The sequence below is a fragment of the Oncorhynchus tshawytscha genome, linkage group LG02, assembly GCF_018296145.1.
Source record: "Oncorhynchus tshawytscha isolate Ot180627B linkage group LG02, Otsh_v2.0, whole genome shotgun sequence".
In the NCBI taxonomy this organism is placed as follows: domain Eukaryota; kingdom Metazoa; phylum Chordata; class Actinopteri; order Salmoniformes; family Salmonidae; genus Oncorhynchus; species Oncorhynchus tshawytscha.
The window spans coordinates 9093196-9118127 of NC_056430.1; the positions used below are offsets into that span (position 1 = coordinate 9093196).

A 24932-nucleotide genomic window follows, 5' to 3' on the forward strand; every position below is an offset into this window, starting at 1 on the left:
ATTTAAACGATAGCACTGTCAATTTAAATGATAGCACTGTCAAGTTAAACGATAGCACTGTCAATTTAAGTGATAGCACTGTCAATTTAAGTGATAGCACTGTTAATTGAAATGATTGCACAGTCCCTTTAAATGATAGCACTGTTCATATAGCACCGCCCCTTTAAATGATAACCCAACTCCTTTAATTGATTGCACTGTCCTGTCATTAACTGTAGTGTAAATGTAGTGTAAATGTTTTATGTCATAGGCTACAATGAATACCACAACCTGAGTGACAAAACCGGTCTGTGGAGATGCCAATAACCCAGACAACAAGAACCAAGCATGTCTCCTTCTGTGTCATTTTTACAACGGGGTTTATTTGTGATGTATTTTCGTCTTGCTGATTTCATTTTTTTCTCCTGTTGTTTTAAATGTCAATCATTAATCTAAACAAAGACGACGACATCGTAGATTCGGGAACCAATACATCAAATAATAAATGAACTTTAAAACCAAATTACGGGGGAAAAATAAAAATATATATATAGAAAAAATAAAAGAAACGTGGCTCTGTGTTGTTTAGAGAAAAGCTTCTACCTTTTATTGCTACGGTGAAAGGTGAAAGGTCAGGAAAGAAAAGGGAAAAAAATGTAAAGACAGGATGACAATCAGTTCATACAGTTACTGACGATAGCGTTTGGAAATGTTTCCCTTCTCTTATCTAGCATGCTTAAAAAAGAATCTGAAAATATTGAAAAAAGGTTTTTACATTTGACAAAATAGTACATGATATGAACTTCGCACCTCCTCACAAACTGTTGCATACTCTCTCCGATGAAGAAAACAACAAATAAAATGGGGTGCCACCCACTTGTGATCCATGGTCTCTCCTTGTGTGTTCTGACTACATTCCACCCCTCGATGAGCATTTAGCTCAAACACACAGACCAACGGAAAGACCCAATCAGGACACAGAATCTAGATTTGGTACGGCTTCTATCTCTGGGAATATAATACCGTCAACAACAACAACAACATCAACAACAACAACAAAGTTCAATCATACTTTCAGGTTTCAGAAACAAATAATCTTCCCAGATATGTTTTACTTCTTCTCTGGAGCATTATGGGGGGTGAATAACAACCCCAAAAAACACCCACACCACCAGAGCACCCAACCTCACACACACTCTTCTCTGGAGCATTATGGGGGGTGAATAACAACAACAACAACAACAAAAATCAATAAAATGCAAAGCGACTTCAGCCTGTTAATTGTTTTTTTTTTCTTTTATTTCCAATTTACATGAATCAAAACCGTAACAAAACAAAATCATGATCATCATATTTAATAATAATAATAATAATAGTAATGATGTTATTATTAACAATATTACTATTATTATTAATATAAAAAATATATTTACTACCCCCTCACAAACAAATGCACACCCTCTGCCCTGGTCGTGGTGCTTTCCCTCTGTGTGTAGATGAGGGTTGGATTGTCCAGTCGTGATATCAAGTCAAAAAGCCATATCCCGTTCCTGATCCTAGAGGGGCATGGCCAGGGCCGAGGTACTTCCTACCAGGGCAGAAAGTACTTCCTGTGTGAGGGGACAGCAGGGGGTTTATGGGAGGAAGTGGAGTGGGATAGGTCAACGGTCAAAGTCAACTTCTGTTGGGCTTCTCACAACATGGGGTCTAATGCACCAAAGAGAAGATTGCCAAAGCTGGATTTGTAAACTTGGATACAGGATTTAACTTTGCTCTGTTGTTTATTTTTTTTTGTGTGTGTGTGAGGTAGCTTAAAATATTATAATTAAAACAAAATTTAAAAAAACAAAATAAATTTAGAGCTCGGATTGATTCCGAATTGAACATGTCTCTTTACAAAATATATTATGGACATGGTTTTTGTGTCATTGGGTTACCACGGAGAAGGGGCAGGGTTGGGTTGGAGGGAGGGGAGGGGGGGGGGCAAGCAACATTTACCACTCTGAAAAATGCATATATATATGTATACACACATATACATATATGTACACACATTATAAACATGTCACTAATACATTAGTATCTGGTTGTTAAAGAATACAGACTTGTTTTACAACAATAGCACCATTTGACTTTATTATAATACACAGCAACTTCCTGATACACACTGGGGCGGCGATTGGAAGTAGGAACACCTGCACTTATCACACTGCCAGATTTTTTGGTTTGGAATTGATATAATATTTAGGTGTGGAGGTATAGAGGAGGAACATAAAAGGGGGAACTGATAGAATATGTATGTTGTTGTGGGTGGGGCCTTTTTACAGGCTACACACACTCAGTCCTAACACACCTGGGACCCACACCTGAACAATAAATAAATAACACCAACTCATTGTTTGGCACGCTGCCTCTTTCTCCTCTTTCTCCTTTTTCTCCTCTTCTCCTCGATCCTTCTTGTTAGTGGGGTGGTGCTCCCAGGGTGGGGGTGGAGGGAGGGCTGGGGCACCATGGGAGGGGGTCTGATGGAGGGAGACTGGAAGGCCACGAAATCCCAGATGAATATTGCCGGTGCCATTCAGTGCAGGACTTAGTTGGAAAAAGCACTTTCTACTTAAACAAAAAAAATTATATAAAAGTGTCTTGATCTTTCTCTATTCTTTCTTTCATTCTTCCTTTTTTTGATAGAAGCGTGTGTTCCTCTCTCTCATATTTTATGTGTTTTTCCCCTCTACTTCTCCTTCTTTTCATCCCTCTTTCTTTACAAGAAGCAAACTGCGCCGACGTCAACACCAAACTCTTGGTCCGCTCCTCCAATATCCACAGGAGCGATGTCCACGATGGGCAGCCGGCTGGTCTTCTGGGATCTGTACTCAATCACTGTCTTTCCCCACGTCCCTTTATGTTTCTGGGGACAGAGAGACAGACATGTTATAGACATGTTATAGACATCGATAGTGGAGAGACATGTTATAGACATGTTATAGACGTGTTATAGACATCGATAGGGAACAGACATGTTATAGATATGTTATAGACATGTTATAGACATCGATAGGGAACAGACATGTTATAGATATTGATAGGGGACAGACATGTTATAGACATCGATAGTGGAGAGACATGTTATAGACATGTTATAGACATCGATAGGGAACAGACATGTTATAGACATGTTATAGACATCGATAGGGGACAGAGAGACAGACATGTTATAGACATGTTATAGACATCGATAGGGGACAGACATGTTATAGACATCGATAGGGGACAGACATGTTATAGACATGTTATAGACATGTTATAGACATCGATAGGGGACAGACATGTTATAGACATCAATAGGGGACAGACATGTTATAGATATGTTATAGACATGTTATAGACATCGATAGGGAACAGACATGTTATAGACATCGATAGGAGACAGTCATGTTATAGACATGTTATAGACATCGATAGGGGACAGACATGTTATAGACATGTTATAGACATTGATAGGGGACAGATATGTTATAGATAGGTTATACACATGTTATAGATATTGATAGGGGACAGTCATGTTATACACATTGATAGGGGACAGACATGTTATAGACATGTTATAGACATGTTATAGACATGTTATAGACATGTTATAGATATGTTATAGATATGTTATAGACATGTTATAGACATTGATAGGGGACAGTGAATGAGTGTATTTGTGGGTTGGGGTTAAATAGTCTCAAAACTGTTCCGTGTGTTTTCATCACAGTGCAGCCATCCTCCATCACATTGTATGCAAAGTGGCTGTTGCCTGTGTGTGGGTGTGTATGTATGAGAGAGAGAGTGTGTGTGTGTGTGTGTGTGTGTGTGGGTGTGTATGTATGAGAGAGAGAGTGTGTGTGTGTGTGTGTGTGTGTGTGTGTGTGTGTGTGTATGTATGAGAGAGAGAGTGTGTGTGTGTGTGTGTGTGTGTGTGTGTGTGTGTGTGTGGGGTGTGTATGTATGAGAGAGAGAGTGTGTGTGTGTGTGTGTGTGTGTGTGTGTGTGTGTGTGTGTGTGTATGTATGAGAGAGTGTGTGTGTGTGTGTGTGTGTGTGTGTGTGTGTGTGTGTGGGTGTGTGTGTGTGTGTGTGTGTGGGTGTGTTTGTATGAGAGAGTGTGTGTGTGTGTGTGTTCATCCTCTCACCGTGCAGCCGTCCTCCATAACGGTGTAGGTGAAGCGGCTGTTGCCCTCAGCTCTGATCTCCACGTCGTTGGAGCCCTGGAGCAGCACGGCCTTCTTCAGGTTCCCCGTGGCCCCGTCCATATAGGCCACGCTGTTCTTGCAGTGGTAGGTGAGGTTCTGATTAGCCTCGGTGGACAGCAGCCGTAGGAAGGTCATCTGGATGCTGGCCGTGTTGGCTGCCAGACTCTCATCGCCATAGCTGAACTGTAGAGGGCAGCAGGTAGAGAGGAGGGGAGAAGGGAGGTTAGGAACGGTTCAACAATGGATATCATATTACAATGTCAATGGTTCAAACTAGTGAGAGGGAACAGGGAGACAGGGATGTAAGAATCAATGACATCATTATATCAGAACTAAATCAGAATTTGAACGGACTTAGTGGCATTGATTGAGATAATGTACGTAAAAAAAGTAATTGTGTCGTATTTTAGTAAAACAAAAAACAGGAATACCCTAAAGGACCGAAACAAATCACAGAGAGGCTTGAGTAAATAAGTGCACTGCACACATAACAGATGTCACCTGAGATTGAAAAGGGGGAAAAAAAATATCACGATTGTACGATAATATATAGAAGAGAGCTGAAACAAGAGATTGAAGGGTGACTCACGTGGAATCCTCCGTTCATGGTCTCTCCAAACCAGATGTGTTTGGCAGCCTTGCTCTTGCTGGACCACCAGTTCTTCTTGGGGATGCTGGCGGGCTTGGGGTAGACACAGGACTCTCCGGTCTCCATGTTACAGTAGACCTTGATGGCGTCTATGGTGCAGCCCTGGTTAGGGTCGATCCAGTACTCTCCTGCAGACAGACGGAGGAGACAGAAAACGTCTCAGATTGAATCAGCTCTCTAGTACTCTGTACTACAATACATATGTTTATATTTACTTTCTCTTTTGAATAAGACAGAATCTTCTAGACTTCCCTAAATATTATGGAATTTTTGCCCGACCTAATCAGTGGGGGCAGGAGCAACGTCACCTGAGCAGGAGAAACGTAACCTGAGCAGGAGAAACGTCACCTGAGCAGGAGAAACGTCACCTGGGCAGGAGCGACGTCACCTGAGCAGGAGAAACGTCACCTGAGCAGGAGAAACGTCACCTGAGCAGGAGAAACGTCACCTGAGCAGGAGAAACGTCACCTGGGCAGGAGAAACGTCACCTGAGCAGGAGGAGAAACGTCACCTGAGCAGGAGAAACGTCACCTGAGCAGGAGAAACGTCACCTGAGCAGGAGAAACGTCACCTGAGCAGGAGAAACGTCACCTGAGCAGGAGAAACGTCACCTGAGCAGGAGAAACGTCACCTGAGCAGGAGCAACGTCACCTGAGCAGGAGAAACGTCACCTGAGCAGGAGAAACGTCACCTGAGCAGGAGAAACGTCACCTGAGCAGGAGAAACGTCACCTGAGCAGGAGAAACGTCACCTGAGCAGGAGAAACGTCACCTGAGCAGGAGAAACATCACCTGAGCAGGAGAAACATCACCTGAGCAGGAGAAAGCGGAGAAACGTCACCTGAGCAGGAGAAACGTCACCTGAGCAGGAGAAACTTTAGGGCCCTGAGTTTTTCCTGGTCAAGTCATGTTGCTTGACCCCTAAAACAAAGAGCCATTCTTCGCTCCTATCCCATCACTCACCACTCTTCCAGTCTGGGTGGCACAGCTTCAGGTCTCTGCAAGTACGTGCAGGGTTCTTCTTGGAGCCCTCGGGGGAGCGGATGTTCTCAATCTGGTTGTTGAGAGACTTGAGCGTGGCGTCCACCTCGGCATCGTGCGTCCTCAGGTTTCCGGAGGCCTGGTCGGCCCTCATGTACCTCAGGGGATCGGGGGATTTCTCAGGCTGAGACAGACCAGCGAAGGCAGACATGTCGATACCAGGGCCGGGAGGACCAGGAGGACCAGGGGGACCGGAGTTTCCAGGTGGACCCTGAGAAAACACAGACAGAAGAAATTGGAAAACCAAGACGCTAGACTACGAGCTACTGGTGATGTGCTGCTACCAGGGCCATAGGTATTACAGAAGAGAAAAAGCACAGGGCAGAGGGGACATAAAGCACAGGGCAGAGGGGACATAAAGCACAGGGCAGAGGGGACATAAAGCACAGGGCAGAGGGGACATAAAGCACAGGGCAGAGGGGACATAAAGCACAGGGCAGAGGGGACATAAAGTACAGCTGGCATCAGGTGTTTATATAGCTGGCTGCCGTCTCAGATGACACCCTGCTCCATACACAGGGCATTACTTAGGTAGCACACTATACGAGGAATAGGGGGTGATTTGAGATTTGCACCATGTCACACACTGCTTTCTCCTCTTCTCTCTCCTCTCCCCTCCTCTCACCTCCTCTTCTTTTTCCTACCCTTCTCTCTCTCTCTGTCTCTCTCTCTCTCTCTCTCTGTCTCTCTCTCTCTCCTCTTTTCTTCTCTTCTCTTCTCTTCTCTTCTCTTCTCCTCTCCTCTCCTCTCCTCCTCTCTCCTCTCTTGTACTAAGATAAATTGAGAGATAGATGGGAGATGAGAGCGTTACTCACAGAAGGACCAGTCTCTCCAGAGCGACCACGGGGTCCGGGGGGTCCGATGGGGCCGGGCATACCATTGGAACCATCCTTTCCAGAGGGACCAATGGGTCCGGGAGGTCCCTAAACAGAACACAAGGATTCAGATGTACTGTACTGTAGAATAGAGCTCTGCCTGCCATGCTCTTTGGCTGACAATAAGGAAGGGTACATCTCAAACCTCTATGTAAGAGTTGTTAATCATTCTGTCTATACTCACCCTTGATCCACTTGGTCCGGCAGGTCCAGAGGCACCCTGGTCTCCAGATTGACCCTATGGGGAGAGACAAGGTGAGACAATGTCTATAGGACAGATTGACCCTATGGGGAGAGACAAGGTGAGACAATGTCTATAGGACAGATTGACTCTCTGGGGAGAGACAAGGTGAGACAATGTCTATAGGACAGATTGATCTATGGGCAGAGACACGGTGAGACAATGTCTATAGGACAGATTGACCCTCTGGGGGGAGACAAGGTGAGACAATGTCTATAGGACAGATTGACCCTATGGGCAGAGACAAGGTGAGACAATGTTTATAGGACAGATTGACCCTCTGGGCAGAGACAAGGTGAGACAATGTCTATAGGACAGATTGACCCTATGGGGAGAGACACGGTGAGACAATGTCTATAGGACAGATTGACCCTCTGGGGGGAGACAAGGTGAGACAATGTCTATAGGTCAGATTGACCCTATGGGAAGAGACAAGGTGAGACAATGTCTATAGGTCAGATTGACCCTATGGGGAGAGACAAGGTGAGACAATGTCTATAGGACATACACAACTACAGGTAAAGGCTAAAGGGACATTTCAATGATAGAGACATTTGTGATATAGAGACATTTGTGATATAGAGACATTTGTGATATAGAGAGATTAGGGGGTACAGGGAGATAAGGGGGTATAGGGAGATTAAGGGGTATAGGCAGATTAGGGTACAAGGAGATAAGGGGGTACAAGGAGATAAGGGGGTATAGGCAGATAAGGGGGTATAGGCAGATAAGGGGGTATAGGGAGATTAGGGGTATAGGGAGATTAGGGGTATAGGGGTAGGGAGATTAGGGTTACAGGGAGATTAGGGGTACAGGGAGATTAGGGGTAGAGGGAGATTAGGGGGTACAGAAAGATTAGGGGTAGAGGGAGATTAGGTGGTACAGAAAGATTAGGGGTAGAGGGAGATTAGGGGGTACATAAAGAGATTAGGGGCACAGGGAGATTAGGTGGTACAGAAATATTAGGGGTAGAGGGAGATTAGGGTTACAGGGAGATTAGGGGGTATAGGGAGATAAGGGGTACAGGGAGATTAGGGGGGTACTTACGGGAGGTCCGGGCAGACCCTGCAGACCAGTGAATCCTCTGTGTCCTTTCTGTCCTCTCTCTCCACCTTCTCCAGCCTCACCCTTGTCTCCACGGGGTCCTTGAGGTCCAGCCATTCCTCTGGCTCCAGCAGGCCCGGCAGGTCCAGCGGGCCCTTGAGCTCCCTAGAGAACAGCCAAGAGACAGACACAGGGTTAGGAAGGGCTGCAATACATTAGTATCTGAGTAAACCGGTATATCTGAGAACCTTATGGATAATAAAAACATTATGAATATATCGACTGAACTCAATCACATATCCAGTTTATCCTGGCAAGAGAAAATAGACAGAAAACAATAACATGGCCTGGGTTATTCACCTCTCAAGAGAGGGGGTTTTAGGGGTGTTAAAAGGCTTCTACGGGGTGCCATTGGGGATGTTATGGGGAGTGATTTCGGGTGTATACTCACAGCCTCTCCCCTGTCTCCCTGCTTGCCGGTGGGGCCGACGGGGCCGGGGGAACCATTAGCACCTGGGGAGCCAGGAGCACCAGCAGGACCGGTGTTACCACGGTCACCCTTGATTCCAGTGGATCCATCTCTACCAGGTGGTCCATCAGAACCAGCGTTGCCCTGAGAGACAATCACACATTGTTTAATATCAGAAACATCAAACGTATAGTCAGTGATCCAGTTAGTCATGACAGTGAGTTAACGTATTGTACCGAAGGTATAGAGATGACCATGAGAGGCCATAACGGTGACACTGTGCTGCATTGAATGGCACACTATTCCCTATATAGTGCACTACATTTGGACAGAGCACTATGCGGACCCTGTTTAAAAGTAATGAGCAATATAAGAACTAGGATGCTACTTCAGACACAACACGCTATGGGACAGACACTGACGTCTGCCATTTCAGACAACACGCTATGGGACAGACACTGACGTCTCTGTCATGTCAGACAACACGCTATGGGACAGACACTGACGTCTCTGTCATGTCAGACAACACGCTATGGGACAGACACTGGGACGTCTCTGTCATTTCAGACAACACGCTATTTCAGGGACAGACACTGACGTCTGCCATTTCAGACAACACGCTATGGGACAGATTTCAGACACTATGACGTCTCTGTCATTTGCCATTTCAGACAACACGCTATGGGACAGACATTTCAGACAACACGCTATGGGACAGACACTGACGTGGGACAGACACTGACGTCTCTGTCATTTCAGACAACACGCTATGGGACAGACACTGACGTCTCTGTCATTTCAGACAACACGCTATGGGACAGACACTGACGTCTCTGTCATTTCAGACAACACGCTATGGGACAGACACTGACGTCTCTGTTATTTCAGACAACACGCTATGGGACAGACACTGACGTCTCTGTCATTTCAGACAACACGCTATGGGACTCTCTCGGGCTCTCCATCTGCAGACAGGGGGTCCCACTGGGCCAGGGGGACCACTGACGTCTCTGTCTCAGACAACACGCTTCCACCAGGAGCTCCTTGTTTACCAGGCTCTCCCTATTTCAGACAACACGGGACAGACACTGGACGTCTCTGTCATTTCAGACAACACGGGGACAGACACACTCAGACAACACGCTTGGGACAGACACTGACCTCTCTCCCGACCAGTCAAGGGGTCCCACTGGGGCGACCAGGAGCTCTTGTTTACCATCAGATGGAGGTCAGTATATTCAATCAATGATCTTTTCTTTGAATATTCATCCATTCTTACTTGAAATGGGTGGGATGGGTACAAGTCAATTGACAGTACAATATTATTCTGTCATCTATAATAGGCGAACGAATCATAATGAATGAATGAATAGTCTAATGAACGAATGAATGAATAGTCTAATGAATGAATGAATAGTCTAATGAATGAATGAATGAATAGTCTAATGAATGAATGAATGAATAGTCTAATGAATGATGAAATAGTCTAATGAATGAATGAATGAATAGTCTAATGAATGAATGAATAGTCTAATGAATGAATGAATGAATAGTCTAATGAATGATGAAATAGTCTAATGAATGAATGAATGAATAGTCTAATGAATGATGAAATAGTCTAAGGAATTAATGGGATCTGTAATGTAGTGTATGTGACTTACAGAGGGTCCTGGCAGGCCAGGGAAACCTCTCTCTCCACGCTGTCCTGGAAGACCAACAATACCACGCTGTCCAGCCAGACCTGAAGGACCTGAAGGACCATCGGGACCCTGGGAGGAGGAAGAGAAGAGGAAGAGAGGAGGAAGAGAGGGAAGAAGAGGAGGAAGAGGGAGAGAAGGAGGAGGAAGAGAGTAGGAGGAGCGGAGGAGAGGAGGAACAGAGGAAGAGAGGAGGAGGAGAGGAGAGGAGGAAGAGAGGAGGAAGAGAGGAGGAATAGAGGAAGAAGAGGAAGAGGAGAGAGAGAGGAGGAGGAGCAGAGGAGAGGAGGAAGAGAGGAAGAGAGGAGGAGGAGAGGAGGAAGAGAGGGGGATGAGAGGAGGCAGAGAGGAGGAAGAGGGGAAGAAGAGGAGGATGAAGAGGAGGAAGAGAGGAGAGGAGGAAGAGGGAGAGGAAGAGAGGAGAGGAGGAGGAAGAGAGGAAGAAGAGGAGGAAGAGAGGAAGGAGGAGGAAGAGGGGAGAGGAGGAGAGGAGGAAGAGAGGAAGAGAGGAGGAAGAGGGGAAGAAGTGGAGGATGAAGAGGAGGAAGAGAGGAGAGGAGGAAGAGGGGAGAGGAGGAGGAAGAGAGGAAGAAGAGGAGGAAGAAGAAGAGGAAGAGAAGAGAGGAGGAAGAGAGGAGAGTAGCAGGAGAGGAGAGGTGCAGGATAGGAGGAAGAGAGGAGTAGAGGAGGACGAGAGCAGGAAGAGAGGAAGAAGAGGAGGAAGAAAAGGAGGAAGAAGGGAGAGGAGGAAGAGAGGAGAGGAGGAGGAAGAGAGGAGAGGAGGAGAGGAGGAAGAGAGGAAGAAGAGGAGGAAGAGAGGAGAGGAGGAAGAGAGGAAGAAGAAGTAGAAGAAGAGAGGAGAGGAGGAAGAGGAGCAGGATAGGAGGAAGAGAGGAGAGGAAGAAGAGGAGGAAGGTGAGGAAGAGAGGCGGACGAGAGGAGGAAGAGGAGGAGAGGAGGAAGAGAGGAAGAGAGGAAGAGAAGAGGAAGGGGAGGAAGAGAGGAAGAAGAGAAGGAAGAGGAAAGGAAGAAGAGAGGAAGAGGAAAGGAAGAAGAGAGGAAGAGAGGAAGAGGTGGACGATAGGAAGAACAGGAGGAGAGGAGGAGAGGAGGAGAGGAGGAGAGGAGCAAGTGGAGGACAGTGTGTTATTTTCAAGGATCTCTAATATATCAACAGAAAAACTATAAAAATCTGTAAACACACTGGAAAAACAAGAAAAAGCATTTTGTGTGCAGTGCATCCACCTCCACTTCTGTGATTTAGACCAGGGAGGATCAGAGGGTCTTATCATGTCTGTTCTCTGGACTTGCCTGTCCAATTTCAGTAACAGACAGCTATGCCGGCTGTTAGTTCAGTACTGCTCAGGGGGTGAACTGTACTGCAGGGAGTGGGAAGTACAAAGTAAAACGCTTGTCCTCTCTGCCATCATATCTCTGTTCAGGGGAAGCCCACAGGGGATTTTAACGCCCTGGCAGACAGCAGTGTGTTTGGGCTGGTTATTGGGTCAGTGATGGACACGTGCTTTGTTGTGATGGGGGCGAGGGAATAGTGTTGTCCATTATAAATGGACCTTTCTTTCATTCCCTGGACTGATGTTCATGCCGGTTGGGTTGGAAGTCAAACCAAAAGAGAGACTTTTAAGGCATAAAGCCAGTATTGTTTTATAGCTGCAAAACCCCCAAAATGAATGTATTTCCGTGTTAACTTGAGTGGTGGGATGTGTGTTGTCAGTGACATCACAATCTGAAGAACAACATGAGTTCAGAAACACTGTGGTCTAAATAACTTGTCAATGTTGAATGAAGCATAAAGCCTGTAAGGACCTGTATTGATAAAGCCTGTAGGACCTGTAATAAAGCCTAGGACCTGTATTGATAAAGCCTGTAGGACCTGTATTGATAAAGCCTGTAGGACCTGTATTGATAAAGCCTGTAGGACCTGGACCTGTATTGATAAAGCCTGTAGGACCTGTATTGATAAAGCCTGTAGGACCTGTATTGATAAAGCCTGTAGGACCTGTATTGAATAAAGCCTGTAGGACCTGTATTGATAAAGCCTGTAGGACCTGTATTGATAAAGCCTGTAGGACCTGTATTGATAAAGCCTGTAGGACCTGTATTGATAAAGCCTGTAGGACCTGTATTGATAAAGCCTGTAGGACCTGTATTGATATAAAGCCTGTAGGACCTGTATTGAATAAAGCCTGTAGGACCTGTGTATTGATAAAGCCTGTAGGACCTGTATTGATAAAGCCTGTAGGACCCGTATTGATTAAAGCCTGTAGGACCCGTATTGATAAAGCCTGTAGGACCCGTATTGATTAAAGCCTGTGGACCTATTGATTAAAGCCTGTAGGACCTGTATTGAATAAAGCCTGTAGGACCTGTATTGATAAAGCCTGTAGGACCTGTATTGAATAAAGCCTGTAGGACCTGTATTGATTAAAGCCTGTAGGACCTGTATTAAAGCCTGTAGGACCTGTATTGAATAAAGCCTGTAGGACCTGTATTGAATAAAGCCTGTAGGACCTGTATTGATAAAGCCTGTAGGACCTGTATTGATTAAAGCCTGTAGGACCTGTATTGAATAAAGCCTGTAGGACCTGTATTGAATAAAGCCTGTAGGACCCGTATTGATTAAAGCCTGTAGGACCTGTATTGATTAAAGCCTGTAGGACCTGTATTGATTAAAGCCTGTAGGACCTGTATTGAATAAAGCCTGTAGGACCTGTATTGAATAAAGCCTGTAGGACCTGTATTGATTAAAGCCTGTAGGACCTGTGAATAAAGCCTGTAGGACCTGTATTGATTAAAGCCTGTAGGACCTGTATTGAATAAAGCCTGTAGGACCTGTATTGAATAAAGCCTGTAGGGCGTGTGTTTGAGGAGTTGTGACAAAAGATGAATTCAGCTTGTATTACCATCTTTTGCTTCAGTAGGGTGCTGGGTTGAATGAGAGTTATCAAGCCCGTCCACTATGCCCCGGGCTGGAGGACGGTACTGTAGTGATAAACTTACAGAGGGACCATCCTCTCCAGCATCTCCCTTCTCTCCAGGGGATCCAGCAGCTCCACGCAGCCCAGCGTCTCCCTGTCTGCCTGGGGGTCCACCGTCTCCACGCACACCCTTGGGGCCATCTTTACCAGCAGGGCCAGAGGGCCCAGCAGCACCAGGGTTACCCTGCAGAGACACCATTTATTTATTTATTTTATTTCACCTTTATTTAACAATGTAGGCCAGTTGAGAACAAGTTCTCATTCACAACTGCAACCTGACCAAGATAAAGCAAAGCAGTGCAATACAAACACAACACAGAGTTACACATGGAATAAACAAGCATACAGTCAATAACACAATAGGAAAATCTATATACAGTGTGTGCAAATGAGGTAAGATTAGGGAGGTAAAGGCAATAAATATGCCATAGTGGTGAAGTAATTACAATATAGCAATTAAACACTGGAGTGATAGATGTGCAGAAGATGCATGTGCAAGTAGAGATACTGGAGTGAAAAGGAGCAAAACAATAAATAACAATATGGGGATGAGGTAGTTGGGTGGGCTATTTACAGATGGGCTGTTTACAGGCGCAATGATCGGTAAGCTGCTCTGACAGCTGGTGCTTAAAGTTAGTGAGGGAGATGTGAGACTCCAGCTTTTTTTTTGCAATTCGTTCCAGTCATTGGTGGCAGAGAACTGGAAGGAAAGGCGGCCAAAGGAGGAGTTGACTTTGGGGATGACCAGTGAAATATACCTGCTGGAGCACGTGCTACGGGTGGGTGCTGCTATGGTGACCAGTGAGCTGCGATAAAGCAGAGCTTTACCTAGCAAAGACTTATAGATGACCTGGAGCCAGTGGGTTTGGTGACAAATATGTATCGAGGGCAAGCCAACGAGATCATTCAGGTCGCAGTGGTGTGTAGTATATGGGGCTTTGGGGACAAAACGGATGGCACTGTGATAGGCTGCATCCAATTTGCTGAGTAGAGTGTTGGAGGCTATTTTGTAAATTACATCGCCGAAGTCGAGGATCGGTAGGATAGTCAGTTTTACGAGGGTATGTTTGGCAGCATGAGCTGGATGCTTTGTTGCGAAATAGGAAGCCGATTCTAGATTTAATTTTGGATTAGAGATGCTTAATGTGAGTCTGGAGATGCTTAATGTGAGTCTTTACAGTTTAACCAGACACCTAGGTATTTGTAGTTTGTAGCCCACATATTCGAAGTCATAACCGTCCACTACTGATGGGATTAGGTCAATATCCTTCCAGGATACCCGGCCCAGGGCGATTAGAAAGGTCAGCTCGCTGAAGTGTTTTGGGAGCGTTTGACAGTGATGAGGGGTGGTTTGTTTGACCGCGGACCCATTATGGACGCAGACAATGAGGCAGTGATCACTGAGATCCTGGTTGAAGACAGCAGAGGTGTATTTAGAGGGCAGGTTGGTCAGGACGATATCTATGAAGATGCCAGTGTGTACGGATTTATTGATGTACCTGGTAGGTTCCTTGATAATTTGTGTGAGATTGAGGGCATCTAGTTTAGATTGTAGGATGGCCAGGGTGTTAAGCATATCCCAGTTTAGGTCACCTAACAATACGAACTCTGAAGATAGATGGGGGGCAATCAATTCACATATGGTGTCCAGGGCACAGCTGGGGGGGTGAGGGTGGTCTATAACAAGTGGCAACAGTGAGAGACTTATTTATGGCAAGGTGGATTTTTAAAAGTAGAAGCTCGAACTGTTTGGGCACAGACCTGGATAGTATGACAGAACTCTGCAGGCTATCTCTGCAGTAAATTGCAACTCCACCCCCTTTGGCAGTTCTATCTTGGTGGAAAATGTTGTAGTTGGGGATGAAAAATTCAGAATTTTGGTGGCCTTTCTAAGCCAGGTTTCAGACACGGCTAGGACATCAGCAGGGTTGGCAGTGTGTGCAAAAGCAGTGAATAAAACAAACTTAGGGAGGAGGCAGTCAGTCAATCAACCAATCAATCAATTCATCACTCAACCGATCAACTGATCAACCAGTAAAACAAGCAACCAATCAAGCAATCAGTCAATCAACCAATCAACAGAGTTTAAACCCAGAAATGTAGACTCTCTGGGACAGTGGAGGCTCATCAGAGGAGGAAGGGGAGGACTATCCTCAGTGAATGTCATAAAAATAAAAATAGTGAAACATTAAAAAGCTATTATTTTTAGATAAGAATATACTAAAGTAGTGTGTTTGGACTGGTTATTTGGTCAGTGATGAACACATACTGACCGCCCTGTCTTGTGATGGGATGAGGGAATAGTGTTTCCCATTATTTATTCAAAAATGAAGGAGAAGCAAGAGAGAGAGCGCGAGAGAGAGAGCGAGAGAGAGATAGCTACATTTCATATTTTTTTACTTAGCTACGGAATGCAGCTAGCTAGTTTAGCCTACTCAAACACCCGGCTCAAACAGGGAGGCATGTTATGTTAGCTAGCTGGCTATCCAACACTGGAACTCTTCCAAGTCAAGAAAAGCTCTTAGTTTTATTAATTTATTGCCACCGGGGCCTGCTGGTGTAACTACTAAATTGCTTGCTGACTGTACATTGTACTGCATGATTGTAGCAGGTTTACTAACACATTAGTTCTAGTATGTTGACCATGAGGTGACAACGATGTAGGTTGTATGTAGCGGTTAGCGGTTATGATATGAAGGTTTGGCTTGGTTTCTTTTTGTTCACTGGTCACAGACAGCTGATGTGTTATGCACTGAAGGGAAAAGGTAAGAGAGCACGTAGATGCAAGAAGGAATTATACAATGATCTGTCTGCTATGAAAGTGAATTGTGTTTGCATGTGATCAGGGGTGTATTCATTCTGCCGGTTTTATTTAAAAATGTTTCTTAAACGGAAGCAACAGGGATAAACATATCTGAAATTGTCCAATAGAAATTCTCGTTTGCAACTGTTGGACTAATGATTACACCCTAGATCAGCTAGCAAGATTATTGAATGTGGCAATGTCTGTCACCGTGATTACTCAAAATCTGTGGAACAATATTGTAAACTTCATGGGCTGGTTTGTAGCAACCTCATGACGTGTATAGGGAAAATGAGAGTATCATGTAGTAGCGATACCTATCACTATTAAATTGAACTGGGTGAATGGAAGGTGAATGACAGTCATCCAATATGCTGTAATAGAAATATGGCCATGCTATTTTAACAAAAGAATCATCCTCTCTCATCTTGACCATCATCTTGACCATCACTTCTGCCCACAGACTGATAGGAGCAGGTCAGTACTCTCTGTAATAACAACAGATAGGAGCAGGTCAGTACTCTCTGTAATAACAACCATTCAGACTGATAGGAGCAGGTCAGCACTCTCTATAATAACAACAGATAGGAACAGGTCAGTACTCTCTGTAATAACAACCATTCAGACAGATAGGAGCAGGTCAGTACTCTCTGTAATAACAACAGTTAGGAGCAGGTCAGTACTCTCTGTAATAACAACAGATAGGAACAGGTCAGTACTCTCTGTAATAACAACCATTCAGACAGATAGGAGCAGGTCAGTACTCTCTATAATAACAACAGATAGGAGCAGGTCAGTACTCTCTGTAATAACAACAGATAGGAGCAGGTCAGTACTCTCTGTAATAACAACAGATAGGAGAAGGTCAGTACTCTCTGTAACAACAGATAGGAGCAGGTCAGTACAGATAGGAGCAGGTCAGTTTCTCTCTGTAATAACAACCATTCAGACAGATAGGAGCAGGTCAGTACTCTCTGTAATAACAACAGATAGGAGCAGGTCAGTACTCTCTGTAATAACAACAGATAGGAGCAGGTCAGATACTCAGTACTCTATAATAACAACAGATAGGAGCAGGTCAGTACTCTGTAATAATAACAACAGATAGGAGCAGGTCAGTACTCTCTGTAATAACAACAGATAGGAGCAGGTCAGTACTCTCTGTAATAACAACAGATAGGAGCAGGTCAGTACTCTCTGTAAAAACAACAGATAGGAGCAGGTCAGTACTCTCTGTAATAACAACAGATAGGAGCAGGTCAGTACTCTCTGTAATAGCAACAGATAGGAGCAGGTCAGTTTCTCTCTCAGTATAATAGCAACAGATAGGAGCAGGTCAGTACTCTCTGTAATAGCAACAGATAGGAGCAGGTCAGTACTCTCTATAATAGCAACAGATAGGAGCAGGTCAGTACTCTCTGTAATAACAACAGATAGGAGCAGGTCAGTACTCTCTATAATAACAACAGATAGGAGCAGGTCAGTACTCTCTGTAATAACAACAGATAGCAGCAGGTCAGTACTCTCTGTAATAACAACCATTCAGACAGATAGGAGCAGGTCAGTACTCTCAACAGATAGGAGCAGGTCAGTACCATAATCAGCAACAGATAGGAGCAGGTCAGTACTCTCTGTAATAACAACAGATAGGAGCAGGTCAGTACTCTCTGTAATAGCAACAGATAGGAGCAGGTCAGTACTTCTGTAAAAGAACAGATAGGAGCAGGTCAGTACTCTCTATAATAACAACAGATAGGAGCAGGTCAGTACTCTCTATAATAACAACAGATAGGAGCAGGTCAGTACTCTCTGTAATAACAACAGATAGGAGCAGGTCAGTACTCTCTGTAAAAAGATAGGAGCAAGTACAGATAGGAGCAGGTCAGTACTCTCTATAATAGCAACAGATAGGAGCAGGTCAGTACTCTCTGTAATAACAACAGATAGGAGCAGGTCAGTACTCTCTGTAATAACAACAGATAGGAGCAGGTCAGTACTCTCTGTAATAACAACAGACAGATAGGAGCAGGTCAGTACTCTCTATAATAACAACAGATAGGAGCAGGTCAGTACTCTCTGTAATAACAACAGATAGGAGCAGGTCAGTACTCTCTATAATAGCAACAGATAGGAGCAGGTCAGTACTCTCTGTAATAGCAACAGATAGGAGCAGGTCAGTACTCTCTATAATAGCAACAGATAGGAGCAGGTCAGTACTCTCTGTAATAACAACAGATAGGAGCAGGTCAGTACTCTCTGTCAACTCTCTATAATAACAACAGATAGGAGCAGGTCAGTACTCTCTGTAATAACAACAGATAGGAGCAGGTCAGTACTCTCTGTCAACTCTCTATAATAACAACAGATAGGAGCAGGTCAGTACTCTCTGTAATAACAACAGATAGCAGCAGGTCAGTACTCTCTGTAATAACAACAGATAGGAGCAGGTCAGTACTCTCTGTAATAACAACAGATAGGAGCAGGTCAGTACTCTCTGTAATAACAACCATTCAGACTGATAGGAGCAGGTCAGTACTCTCTGTAATAACAACAGATAGGAGCAGGTCAGTACTCTCTGTAATAACAACCATTCAGAAGAACAGAATGAAACCAGGTTGATATCATCGACATCCAGCGTTATTCACTATAATACTAAATATTATAGTAAGTACTATAGTAAATACTATACTAAATACTATAGTAAATATTATAGTAAGTACTATAGTAAATACTATACTAAATACGATAATAAATATTATAGTAAGTACTATAGTAAATACTATACTAAATACTATAGTAAATATTATACAAAATACTATAATAAATAATATACTAAATATTATACTAAATACTATACTAAGTATTATACTAAATATTATAGTAAATACTATAGTAAATATTATAGTAAGTACTATACTGAATACTATATTAAATACTATATTAAATACTATACTAAGTACTATACTAAATATTGTAGTAAATATTATAGTAAATACTATACTAAATACTACACTAAATATTATACTAAATATTATAGTAAATACTATACTAAATACTATACTAAATAGTATAGTAAATACTATAGTAAATACTACACTAAACACTATACAAAATACTATATTAAATACTATATTAAATATTGTACTAAATACTATAGTAAATATTGTAGAAAATACTACAGTAAATACTATAGTAAATACTATACTACATACTATAATGATGCTGAATGATTCTGTGTTGGTCTGTTTATTGGTTTCAAACCTAGAATGATGCTTGGGATTCCGAACGCAAGGTTCAGTTCGAAATGGAATCCATTTCTGTCGATATGTCTAAGTCTATATATATATACAGCTGGACATTGTGTTGTATAATTTTAACAAAGTGATTGATTTCAACGACTGAATACAGTGGGTGAACACTGTATTCATAATAGTCTGTGTGTTCTGAAAAGTATCAGGAAAAACTTAGAAATACATAAAAGAGATCATCCATTTTGGAAAATGTTTACCATGACGGTTACACCCACAGAAAAACAAGGCCTTTTCTATTCCAGTCAAATCCAACACCTCAGATTACAGAGAACAATCCTAGTATACAAGTAGAACAATCAGTGTCATTTAGTCTTCAGTAACAATGCTCAGGTAAGGTGTTTGAGTTGTGTATCGCTGATAAGTGATTGTACTTACGTTGGGACCAGGTGGCCCGACTCTACCGGCAGCACCAGGGAAACCAGTGGCACCCTGTCAGTGAGAGAGGTCGTTGATGAAATGGAAAAATGACAAAACAATATAAAACAACAATGCAGAAATTAAATACACAATATGAGATTTATACTTACAGGGGGTCCCTGAGCACCGCGAGCACCTTTAGGTCCAGAAACGCCAGTTGGTCCCTGAAATGAAGGAAATGATCTGATACTATGTTTTATGAAGAAACGTGAAGCAAGTAATTCCAACAGAATATCTGGTAACCAATAAACACCTCGATGTTTTTACATTTCAGGAAAAAGTGAAACTTACGGAAGGTCCAGGAGCTCCAGAGGGTCCCTGGGGTCCAGGGGCACCAGCGTCTCCCTTCTGACCACCCTCTCCCTGCTCTCCTTTGGCTCCGGGCTGACCATCAGATCCCTGGGGTTGGGACACGGGGAAAAGACAGCTCAGACAGCTACTTGCTTGATTTATTTTATTTTTTATTTCACCTTTATTTAACCAGGTAGGCAAGTTGAGAACAAGTTCTAATTTACAATTGCGACCTGGCCAAGATAAAGCAAAGCAGTTCGACACATACAACAACACAGAGTTACACATGGAATAAACAAACATACAGTCAATAATACAGTATAAACAAGTCTATATACAATGTGAGCAAATGAGGTGAGAAGGGAGGTAAAGGCAAAAAAAAGGCCATGGCTTCAACATACAACAAGCAGCAGGGGTCATCATCCCCTTCTATTTAATCATCCATTTAAATGGATGAGACGGTCCCTGTAAATGTGGCAGTCCGGGATGTTGACGGTAGGACTGACAGTGAGAGAAAGCGCATCAACAGTACATTGTCCTTGGTGAAGGTACTTACAGGAGGCCCAGCGAAGCCAGCAGGCCCAGGAGGTCCGGTCTCACCCCTGTCTCCCTGTTAGGAGAGAACACAGGGAACAAGTTGAGTAGAATACACTTCCCCTAACATACCCTTCTTCAAATGACGTATCATGTACCGTATTAACTTCTGTGTTAATTCAATTGTTCTATTGAGAGCTGGAGAGTATAGCAAGACAACAGGATTCTCTACTCTGGATCAGTACAGAGGCCTAGAGAGGGCAGTAGACCCTAATCAGACAGCTGGGGCAAAGTAAAAAACAACAACATATTTCTGATGTAATGAATGCCATTTAGCAGACACTTTTATCCAAAGCGTTTTGCACATGTTAAACATATTGGTGGCCACGGTAACCAAACCCACAACCCTGGTGTTGCAAACGTCATGTTCTACCAACTGATCTACACGGGACCACAAGTCATTTTTTACTTTATCCTAATTTGTGTGTGTGTGTGTGTGTGTGTGTGGTACCTACAGGAGCACCACGGGCACCGGCAGCACCGGAAGGTCCAGATGGACCAGATTCACCCTATAGGAGGAAACACAGAGGTCAGAGGTCAGTCATAAGTCCATATATCTTTATCATACATCTTTTATCTTTATCATACAGATACCAGTCCACATATCACACCTTATATGGGCTGTCTGTATCACACAGATACCAGTCCATAATTCACACCTTATATGGACTGTCTTTCTCATACAGATACCAGTCCATAAATCACACCTTATATGGACTGTCTTTCTCATACAGATACCAGTCCATAAATCACACCTTATATGGACTGTCTTTCTCATACAGATACCAGTCCATAAATCACACCTTATATGGACTGTCTGTATCATATAGTTCGTGAGAGGTAACCTCCCAACAGATGATATGGCTATATGTATTTTTCTTCTTCTGACTGATCTAATACAATCATTAAAATAATCAATGAACTATTATTCAAGTTTAAAGACAAATTGCTCACCTTCTCTCCGTTGGGACCAGCTGGGCCGGGAGGACCAATGGGACCAGTCAAACCCTAGAAGAGTTACGGAAAAGAGAAATGTTTCAGAACAATATCTAGTATATCTGTCCATTTGCTGTTGTTTCACTGTACACAAATACCCGTGAACAAATGAACAATTTAAGTGTAGTGTGTATACATGGAATTGCTGAGGGAATATTTAAATGTGTTGAATATTAAATGGTAGAGTGAGTGAGAACATCAATGTGTTGAATATTAAATGGTAGAGTGAGTGAGGTCATCAATGTGTTGAATATTAAATGGTAGAGTGAGTGAGGTCATCAATGTGTTGAATATTAAATGGTAGAGTGAGTGAGGTCATCAATGTGTTGAATATTAAATGGTAGAGTGAGTGAGGTCATAGGGCTGGGTGATACGGTGGATGATGATGATGATGATGAGGATGAGGGTCACTCACTCTTGAGCCGTCTTTGCCAGAAGCACCCTCGGGTCCCTTCTCTCCGTTGTCACCCTGTGGAACACAAACACAATTACATTATAATTGCATTACTAACTGCATATAATTCAATATGCAATCACATCAATTGTTGCCAAACATACATCTGTTACTATTGTCTCAAGCAGATCCTGTTGCTAAGGCCACGCCCCTTTCACAGTTTATTACTATTATGAATCATATTGCGTTACATTTCATTGCGTTGGCTACATTACATTAACATGACTGTTCCTCTGCTGCTCTCGAGCAGGCACCACTTACTCTGTCTCCCTTAGGTCCGGGATGCCTGAGGCCCCTCTCTCTCCGGGCATACCCTGCAGACCGGGGGTCCCTGGGCACCCGATGCGCCACCTGGTCCGATCGCTCCCTGGAAAACAGAACAGAATGGACACAAACACTGTCAACAGCTGCAGGGACACCGTAGGAAAGGTAACGGAATGCAGAAGGGTATGTTGTTGTTTACTCGTCTCATTATATGCCCAACGATATTTGTCCCTCAGGCATGAACCAAATATATGGAATTGAATGGAATGGATGGAATATAACAGAACAGTATTCTCCCTACAATGAGGAAATAGACCTGTTCACAGGGATATGATTCATCATGATGAGGAAATAGATCTGTACACGGGGATATGATTCATCATGAGGAAATAGACCTCTGTACAGGGGATTCATGATTCATCATGAGGAAATAGACACAGGGATATGATTCATCATGAGGAAATAGACCTGTTCACAGGGACATGATTCATCATGAGGAAATAGACCTGTTCACAGGGATATGATTCATCATGAGGAAATAGACCTGTTCACAGGGATATGATTCATCATGAGGAAATAGACCTGTTCACAGGGATATGATTCACCATGAGGAAATAGATCTGTTCACAAGGATATGATTCACCATGAGGAAATAGACACAGGGATATGATTCATCATGAGGAAATAGACCTGTTCACAGGGATATGATTCACCATGAGGAAATAGACACAGGGACATGATTCATCATGAGGAAATAGACCTGTTCACAGGGATATGATTCATCATGAGGAAATAGACACAGGGATATGATTTATCAAAAGAAACAACATCAAATACAAGGAGAATTGTACCCAGTGGGTAAGTAATATAATATTGTAATTTCAAAAGATACCTTCAGGGGTATCCACATCTTCATCATTAAACTTAAAAAAAATGTAATTTCCTTTCTGATATGAGATGGTTTCAGAGTATAGTGTATTTGAGAACCATTCTAAGGTTGTTTGGGCCGTAATTCAGTTTTCCATTGCAATATGCATGCTCAATCAGCACAGCTAAAGTAAAGTATAGGACATGATTTCAAACAGTATTTGATCTGAAGTCTGAGCTGTTTATAGCGTTGACATTGTTGTTGTTGTTCTTCTACTACACTGAGTAAACCAAACATTATGAACAACTTCCTAATATTGAGTTAAACCCCTTTACTAGTGTGATTCCAGCTAGTAAACCGCACATTCTACCAGCCTGGATGACATTCTACTAGCCTGGGTGGTATTCTACAGGCTGGGTGACATTCTACTAGCCTGGGTGGTATTCTACCAGCCTGGGTGACATTCTACCAGCCTGGGTGGTATTATACCAGTCTGGGTGGTATTCTACTAGCCTGGGTGACATTCTACTAGCCTGGGTGGCATACTACCAGCCTGGGTGGTATTCTACCAGCCTGGGTGGTATTCTACCAGTCTGGGTGGTATTCTACTAGCCTGGGTGACATTCTACTAGCCTGGGTGGCATTCTACCAGCCTGGGTGGTATTCTACCAGCCTGGGTGGTATTCTACCAGCCTGGGTGGTATTCTACAGCCTGGGTGGTATTCTACAGCCTGGGTGGTATTCTACCAGCCTGGGTGGTATTCTACCAGCCTGGGTGGTATTCTACAGGCTGGGTGGTATTCTACAGGCTGGGTGGTATTCTACCAGCCTGGGTGATATTCTATTAGCCTGGTTGACATTCTATTGTCCCGGGTGACATTCTACCAGCCTGGGCGACATTCTACGAGCCTGGGTGACATTCTACTAGGCTGGATGACATTCTACCAGCCTGGGTGACAGTTTACTATCCTAGGTGACATTCTACTAGGCTGGATGACATTCTACCAGCCTGGGTGACAGTTTACTATCCTAGGTGACATTCTACCAGACTGGGTGGTATTCTACTAGCCTGGGTGACATTCTACCAGTCTGGGTGGTAATTCTACTAGCCTGGGTGACATTCTACCAGTCTGGGTGACATTCTACCAGCCTGGGTGACATTCTACCATCCTGGGTGACATTCTACCAGCCTGGGTGACATTCTACCAGCCTGGGTGACATTCTACCAGCCTGGGTGACATTCTACCAGCCTGGGTGACATTCTACCAGCCTGGGTGACATTCTACCAGCCTGGGTGACATTCTACCAGCCTGGGTGACATTCTACCAGCCTGGGTGACATTCTACCATCCTGGGTGACATTCTACCAGTCTGGGTGGTATTCTACTAGCCTGGGTGACATTCTACAATCCTGGGTGACATTCTACTAGCCTGGGTGACATTCTACCAGTCTGGGTGGTATTCTACTAGCCTGGGTGACATTCTACTAGCCTGGGTGACATTCTACTAGCCTGGGTGACATTCTACTAGCCAAGGGTCCAACATCTGGAATATTAGGTATGTGAGAAGGTCTCCACAGTGTGTTTCTCTCACCTTGGGTCCGTCAGTTCCAGGAGTTCCAGGCAGACCACGAGGTCCCTGCAGCCCCTGAGGCCCAGCACCTCCTCTCTCTCCTGGGAAACCACGCTCACCCTACAGGGTGACAGACAGA

At 43.8% G+C, this 24932-nt stretch overlaps 1 pseudogene; it reads right to left on the reverse strand.

Annotated features, from left to right (window-relative positions):
* Nucleotides 1-342: 342 nt before the first annotated feature.
* Nucleotides 343-24932, reverse strand: part of LOC121840614 — a 33416-nt pseudogene continuing 8826 nt past the window's right edge.